At 43.8% G+C, this 8854-nt stretch overlaps 1 pseudogene; it reads right to left on the reverse strand.

The window, feature by feature from the left end:
• Positions 1-423: 423 nt before the first annotated feature.
• Positions 424-524, reverse strand: LOC132211585 (U6 spliceosomal RNA; annotated as a pseudogene).
• Positions 525-8854: the final 8330 nt, after the last annotated feature.

The raw sequence follows: 8854 nt of genomic DNA on the forward strand, positions 1-8854 counted from the left end.
AAAAATTTAAGTTTAAAAAAGAAAAGGTGGCAAATCTGTGTTCTGAGGAGAAAAAAGATTCAGTCTGGGGACAGGGTTTAAAGGTGCTTTGGATTATCTAGTGACTGAAAAAAAAATTCAAGAAATAATCAAATAGCAAGTATTTACTGAGCTCTCCTGGTGTTCCCAGCAATGAATTAGATAACTTGGGAGATACAAAAGGAATTTAAGATACCACTTATTTTCTAATGAGTTTGCAATTTAGTGAAATGAAATAATATACATAAAAATGATTAAATTTTGGAATATGCACATGGGAAATAATAAATCCAAATGCAATAGGCTGAGTAAGAGAAGTGAGTAAAAGATACACAGCTGTAAGTTGGCCAGTGGAAGGCCAAAGACTTGAGGGAAAAAAAGAATGATTTGTGTGGATACTTCCTTAAATAAGTCAAGCATTTATATTGTTTCTAATTTGCACAAGGACCAGGCCAATCCTCTCCGTATCATTCCAATTTCAGTATACGTGCTGCCCAACCGAGCACTCTAACTTGAATATTATATTATCACTAGGGGCCTGGTGCACGAAATTCGTGCACTGGGTGTGTGTGTGTGTGGGGGGGGGAGTGTCCCTCAGCCCAGCCTGCCCCCTCTCACATACTGGGAGCCCTCAGGCGTTGACCCCCATCACCCTCCAATCGCAGGATCGGCCCCTTGCCCAGGCCTGACGCCTCTGGCCCAGGCATCAGGCCTGGGCAGGGGACCCCCAGACCCCTCCGATTGCTGGCTCTGCCCCTTGCCCAGGCCTGATGCCTCAGCCAGAGGCGTAGACCCCCATCACCCTCTGATCACCTGATCGGCCCCTTGCCCAGGCCTGACGCCTCCGCCAGAGGTGTGAGGCTTGGACAGGGGACTCCCATCTCCCCACGATCACTGGCTCTGGCCCCCGCCCAGGCCTGAGGCCTCTGGCCCAGGAATCATGCCTGGGCAGGGGACCCCCATCTCCCTCTGATCGCTTGCTCCACCCCCCGCCCAAGCCTGACGCCTCTGACCCAGGCTTCAGGCCTGGGCAAGGGAACCATCATATCCCCCCAATCCCCGGCTCAGCCCCTCACCCAGGCCTGATGCCTCGGCCAGAGGAGTTGACCCTCATCACCCTCCGATCACCAATCACCGGATCGGCCCCCTGACCAGGCCTCAGGCCTCCAGCAGAGGTGTCAGGCCTGGGCAGGGGACCCCCAGCTCCCTGCGGTTGCAGGCTCCGCCCCTGCCCAGGCCTAACGCCTCTGGCTGAGGCGTCCGGCTCGGACAGCGGGGACCCGCAGCTGCAGCGGCCCTGCGATTGTGGGCTCCGCTTTAGGCCCAGGCAAGGGACCCCTAGCTCCCGGGACTGCCAGCTTCGACCGTGTCTAGCTCCCATCGCTGGCTCCACCCCTACTTCCTGCTATCACTGGCCAGGGTGGCAAAGGCGCCTGATTCTCCGATCATGGCTGGGGGGCAGGGCAAAGGCGGCCCCAGGGCCGCCTTTGCCCTGCCCCCCAGCTCTTAGCTCCCCCCTGGGTTTCCGATCACTGTCAGTGGCAGGGGGCTTCTTCCTGCTTTCCCTTTCACCTCCCTGCATTGTGCCTACATATGCAAATTAACCGCCATCTTGTTGGCAGTTAACTGCCAATCTTAGTTGGCAGTTAACTGCCAATCATAGTTGGCAGTTAATTTGCATATAGCCCTGATTAGCCAATGAAAAGGGTATCGTCGTACGCCAATTACCATTTTTCTCTTTTATTAGTGTAGATTATTCTTTGATTACTAGAGGCCCAGTGCATGGATTTGTGCACCAGTGGGGTCCCTCAGCCTGGCCTGCGCCCTCTTGTAATCCGGGACCCCTCAATGTAGTGGTGCGCAAAGTGGTAGGCGGCTGGGGAGGAGCCCGAGCCTGGGAGCCATGCCACTCCCGCTCATCCTGGCTCCACTGCACCTGCCACACCTGCCACCACCGCCTGCTGCTCAGTAGCACTGTGTGGAGGCAGGAGAGGCTCGCGTGGCGGCAGCTGCACTGGCCAGCCATGAGCCTGGCGTCTGGTACCTGTCAGTCAACTGAGTGGCACTCCCACTGTGGGAGCATGCTGACCACGAGGAGGCAACTTCTGTGTTGAGCGTCTGCCCCTGGTGATCAGTGCACATCATAGCGACTGGTCATTTGGTTTCTTAGGCATATATATATATATATTACACATTTGTTTTTCAATTGGAATAACTTCTGGTAATTAATTTAAGCATAATTTCAGTTGTCAGTATAAATTGTTTAGTTGGTTCACAGGGCAGTGGATTCTTTCTTGGGGTTTATTACCATGTGGAGAAAACTATGAGGTGTGGCTGATGGATGATTGTGAATGGAGTCAAAGTTCAAAGTTGATTTTCTGTCAGCTTTTAGTGTCTTACTCTATTAAAAAATTACATACAGTAGTATTCACTGTTTTTTTGGCACAGAGTTCTGTTAGTTTTAACACATGCATCGATTTTTCACATATCACCTTGATATAGAACAATTGCAATATGGCAGATGATTCTGTTGTTGACTCTTTAAAAAAAAAATATGTATGTATATTTCTGATTGCAGAGAGGAAGAGAGAGGGAGAGAGAGATAGAAACATCAATGATGAGAGAGAATCATTGCTCAGCTTCCCCTGCAGCCCTCTACTGGGGATAGAGCCCGGAACCTGGGCGTGTGCCCTGACCAGAGTCAAACCTGGGACCCTTCAGTCCACAGGCTGACATTCTATCCATTGAGCCAAACCAGCTAGGCCAGTGATGGCGAACCTTTTGAGCTCAGTGTGTCAGCATTTTGAAAAAACCCTAACTTAACTCTGGTGCCATGTCACATATGGAAATTTTTTGATATTTGCAACCATAGTAAAACAAAGATTTATATTTTTGATATTTATTTTATATATTTAAATGGCATTTAACAAAGAAAAATCAACCAAAAAAATGAGTTCACATATCACCTCTGACACGCGTGTCATAGGTTCACCATCACTGAACTAGGGCCTCAGTGGTTCTCAACCTTCCTAATACCGCGACCCTTTAATACAGTTCCTCATGTTGTGGTGACCCCCCAACCATAAAATTATTTTTGTTGCTACTTCATAATTGTAATTTTGCTACTGTTGTGAATCATAATGTAAATATCTGATATGCAGGATGTATTTAGGAGACCCCTGTGAAAGGGTTGTTCGACCCCCAAAGGGGTCGCGACCCACAGGTTGAGAACCACTGGGCTAGGGCCATTGTTGACTCTTTTAGTCAGATCCTGCCTCCTACCCACAACCCCTGGCAATCACTGATTTTTTCCCCTGTTCTAATTTTTTTTTTCCAGAATGTCATGCTAATGGAATCATATGGCATGTAACCTACTGAGACTTATTTCTTTCACCCCACAAAATGCTCTGGAGGATCAAGTTGTTGTGTATGGCAGTAGTTCAATATTTTTAGTAATGAATTCCTTTGAATGAATGTACCACAGTTTATTAATTCACTCACTGTAGTATAGTTAGTTTTCCAATTTGGGCTAATTTTAAATAGTGCTGATATAAACATTCATGTACACGTTTTAATTAAACATATTTGCTCTGAAAGAACAGTTAAGAGATTGAAAGGATAACTCACAGAGTAGAGAAATTTATTTGAAAATCACATTGTGCTTAGAATATGGAAAATTTATTCTTGGACTATCTTAGAAAAGATTTTCCCTGAAACAAGGAAAATAATGTTAGTGACATTGAATTGTAATGTTAATCCAGCCAAGATTACATTTTGTTCTGAAAGGAAGCAATGATAGAACATTATAATATAGCTATAATAGTAATACAAAATAATATGAAAAACAGAAAGATACCTAAATGCTGGAAGGCTAGATTTTGAAGATGTTTTTCTATGAAAACATGGAAAAGGGGTAAGATATTTAATGCAAACGTTTAACAGTGGGAGAAAGCAGTCATTGCATTTACAGAGCTGCTGCACACATTTATAATATGAGAGTGTCTGAGCATGAGACTTGGCATTTGGAGGGCTTTAGATATGGGAAGCCAGGTCACAGAAGTGATCAACCAAAATGCCATTATTTACAAAATATGTGGGAAGAATGAACATATGATTTTGTGGTTGCCTTAAGGCTGAACATACTAATGGAGACCAGAGAACAAAATGGAAATTTGAGCAGAAGTAAATCAAATATCACTTGGAGTTTAAAAAGGATAGGTGATAGTAAAGGCTTTAGGAAACAAACCTAAGTGTAGAAAGAACAGTGACTGAGAAGGCATTTATGAAGGAGGTGAAAAGTAAAAGAAACTAGGTGGGAAAAAATGCCTAAGTGGTAGTTTGTGGCTATGGGTATTTCTAGAGATGGCAGTCCCGTTTCTGAGGGCTCTCCTAGGGACCATGGTACGTACTTCAGGGTCAGTTGCAGCTGTGCATAGAGGAATCCAGAAACTTACATAGTTTTCAGAAGAAACTGTCTTGGAGAAGTTTAATGCTGTTTACCACATTCCTTTTTCAGGTGTTTTCTGAAATTAAACTGTGTTCAGGCCTTGCCTTTCTTTACTCTTATATACTCTTGTCAACCACAGTGTGAAGCAGAGCCTTCTAAAGAATTGTATTATAATTAGTGATGTCAAATAACTCATGTAAAACTTACAATATATAGTAAAACAAAATAATGGGTGATAAACAATGAAATTCAATAAACATTTTTATATGCTGTTATAGGACTAAGTGTTTTGTAAACTCCAGTTGTCACTAAAAATAGTAAAAAAATGCCCCACCTGAGGTTAGGGTCGAAGGAAGCAATGATCTGCAATCCTCTGTACTTTAGATTACAGATCACTTACCTGTTTTCTTTGTAAGAAGCAAATTAATTTGTATCTACTTATCTATATTCATCGGTACACATTTCATATGTACATCTATATATGCGAAATAGGAGGGAAAAAACCCTCAAATAAAGGGCTTTTAGAAAAAAGGACTGGTGGAAAAGCATTAGCAGTTTGAAAGTGTACCAGGCAGACTTGTGTGTGAGTCCAAGTTTCACATTTTGGACAAATTACATGATCTTACGGAGACTCGGTTTTCTCATCTGTAAAATGAGGGGGGGAATACCCACTTCCTAACTTGTTCATTGAGATTAAACAAAGTAACAGTGCAGAGAGCCTAGCAGAGTGTCCCACACCGAGGAGTTTCCTGAGAAACAGCAGGCGATGCTCTCCTTCCCTGGCTTGTGGAATAATACTCTAGCTGAATAACTGAAGCACCCTTTCTTGCCATTAGAAAGAAAATGTTCTCACTTTAAATTCTCATTTATTGAACCATCTCATAAATAATCTGAACCCATAGTTTAATTGGGGTCTTTGACAGATATGCTCTTACAAACTACCCATCTTCCACAAATTATGAAACGCTCTCTCTCAGAGGGAGCGCTCATGTCACTGAAGATCACTCATCTCAAGACAGAGCAGATTTGGAACTCAGAGAGGGTGTCAGAGTCTCATGAAACTACGATGGGCATTCATGCCTCTGAGGCTTTGGTCTCCTTGTTGAGTTCACCTAGAAAGCCTCTCCTTCCTTTCATCTCTTCGTATATTATCTCATCTTCAGATCCCAGATCAAGGACTCTTTCTCCCTGAAGAATATCATTGCCATATGAGGAAAACCTTGGAATTTCTACCATAGAGTCAGTACAACACAGTCCAGCATGTATACACACATACATTATTCATTTGTGCAGTTGTGTCCAAATGGAGTTTGCAATAGCAGTTCATTTAATTATTATAGAGTCAGGTAGCTGGTTAAGGTTACAGAAGTTGTTTATTAGACAAAGTTCTTGAAAAAATGCCTGAGAAGTTTCAGATGCTAAGGTTGAAGGCAGCTAAAGCAGCCCACGCCCATCTGTCTAAACTTGCATTGTCTTGACAACCTTCCTGGTCTCTAATTAGACTTTTTCATTTCACTAATAGGTTACTATCCTGAAATATATGCAGAATATACTGCATATTGTCTCCCTGGTCCAACTCCCACCACCAATCACCTGGGTTATAGCATTCTCTCCAACAGCCTGCCTGTTTCCACTCAAGCCTTGCCTTCAGTTTATTCTGAACACAACTTCCAGAGAGATCTCTTGTGGATCTCCTCTGACTTCCTGTCTCACTCTGAGTAAAAGCCAAAGTCTTTATAATGGTCTCTAAAGCCTGGAAATTTTAAAATAAAAGGATTATTTTCTTTCTGTTCTTTCCTCTGTTTCATCACGTCTCTGAGGCACCGGCTAACCAAATAAGAAAAGTGGCTAAGTATATGAGGAAATTCAAGAAGATATTCTACCATATAGTTTACACATGGTGTGCTATGGTAGTCTGCCACTGCGCCATATTGAAAAATAAAGTTGGTCCAATAGGAGTTTAATTAGTAATACTGGAGCAGAAATCCTACACCTGTTTCTTGAAAGGATTATAAAAAAATCCTTACTAGGAATATTGTCAATGAATGAAGGAAACTTGTAGGAGATATAAAAATAATAGAACATGTTCTTTCCCACTTTAGAGTTCATAAAACTTTAGCACCAACAGTATATGCTATAACTTGGCAAGGAGAGAAAAAATAAATAGGACAGGGATGTAGATGGGGTTGGGGAAAGTCTTTAATCCTTCAGTAAAGTCCCCTATAAAATGCTCAGGAATCTAAATCACTGTATCCAAGCATGAGATGCAATCTGTGTTCACACTTGGTTGATGTTAGTGTCACATTAGAGCTAGTCCAAGGCTGTAGGGTGGTAAGAGGCATCGTGGGGGAAAGAAGCAGTGGCTGTAGTGACCTATATGATGATGGTTTGAACTTGGAAGATATCTGAGTTATAGCAGAATTCCAGCTAGCAGAGATTGGGAGGTAAGTCTGTGGGGTTTGTAAGAGTGAGATACCCATCAAATAGACCGGGAGTTGGGTAGGCTTCCAGGTGTTTTGTTTGTTTTCCTTCTCTTTACAGGGGAAACTGGAGGGCAACCAAATTTGGAAAGACAAAACTATCATGAGAAAGGAGGAAACAAAACTTATTGGTGTTGAAGAGCATGCTAGGGTAATTACCATATGTGGGTAATTTACATATAGCAGCTTATTTGAACTGTTTGATTAAAGTTATTCAGAGGTTTTCCCTAGGAATACCAGGATTAGGGCAGAAAAATAAGTTGTTTTTAATTGATATTTTTTCAATTGATTTTTTTCAGAGAGAGTGGAAGGAAGGGGGTAGGGGAGAGAGAGAAACATCGATTGAGAGAGAAACATCAATTGGTTATCTCTCATATGCCCCGACCAGGGACTGGGATCAACCCTGTAGCCCAGATTACACCCTTGACTAGGAATTGAATCTGAGACCCTCGGGTGTGCAGGCTGGTGCTCTAACCTCTGAGAACACCAGCCAGGATCATAGAAAAATAAGTTGTAAACCTAACCTAGTCAGGCATTTTAGGCCTTGGGTAGACCTGAACCTACAGGTTGTTGGACTTACATATGCACAGCTAGGTGGAACCAGGATGGCAGATTGGGCATTTCCTAAATCCAGTGTTCTCCACTGTGAAACAGATTCACTGTGTGTGCAATATCTACCTGGACCTGCCTCTTTGTCGCCCCGTGGACTTGATAGTGGCAAAGGGATCTAATGCAGACATGAAGTGCATGCTGCTTGCTGTGCAATAAGCAATAAACTGTCTAAATCGACTTGGACTAGTTATCTCCTTGCCAGCCAATGTGTGGAAGTGTGGCAAGCCAGCCTGGCAGCAGCTCCTGCACCACTGCTCAGGGCCTGTTTACCTGCTTGCCAGACCAGAGGGAAAAGTACAACACATCTGTCATTGTGCTCTTTCCTGCCTCCTCGAGGCTATGAGTGTAGTAAGAGGTCTTTTCCAGATCCTGGGAAGTTCTAGGAAGTGCTCCTTAGGAAAACAGAAAGTATTGTCTCCAGTTACCTATATTTGAACAACTTGGTTATTCAACTGGATTAAGTTTGGTAGATTTCTTGGTCATCCTTTCCCACCTCCCAATCCTGCCACATTACCAAACAAAATTGGTTTCTGTTATTTTAAAATATCATTAAAGTAGATATTGACTTTTTAGAGCTGAGCCTTACATATTTTGAAAAGAAAATGTGTCTTACATTTGATAAATTTTCTAATTGTATATGCTTGTGATTTGCTTTGCTATGCCACATTTTATTAGGTGAACCGACATGTGGACTGAGACTGCTACACAGGATACATCTCTGAAGGAGACTATCGGGGAAACTTAAAATTTAAAAAAAATGGAGAGACGGAAGATGGCGGCGATATAGGCAGACGCGTCCCAGGTCATGTCCGGGAGCAAATGGAATGAGCAGCTGAAACTAGTAACACCCACACCGAATTGGCGAAATTGCTCAGCTGGTGAGACGGTTTGCAGCCGGGAAGAGCAGAACTCCCCTGGAAAGGTAAAAAAAACCAGGGATTTGGGCAGGAAAGTTTGCCAGACCTCTGAGCCCAGAGGGTCGGAGGGAGACCGCGTGGCAGACAGCCGCGTCCCTTGGGACAGGCACAGCCCCTGACGGGGGAAAGGAGAACCGCGGGATTCCTGGCGCCGCCAGGGAAATTGAGAGCTGGGTTCTGTGATCACGGAGGACTGAGCCTAAAGGGGGCAGCCTGAAGAGCTGACCTGACCATGCAGTCCCGGTAAGAGAAGAAGCTTACAGAAACCAAGCCTTCCCCGTTTCCGTGGCCGGCGTTTGTTTGTTTGTTTTCACTGAATCCTGTTCATGGGACATTTCGGATACAGACACTCACCTGTGCTGAAGAGAGGGAGAGTGTGC

The sequence above is a fragment of the Myotis daubentonii genome, chromosome 10, assembly GCF_963259705.1.
Source record: "Myotis daubentonii chromosome 10, mMyoDau2.1, whole genome shotgun sequence".
NCBI lineage: Eukaryota > Metazoa > Chordata > Mammalia > Chiroptera > Vespertilionidae > Myotis > Myotis daubentonii.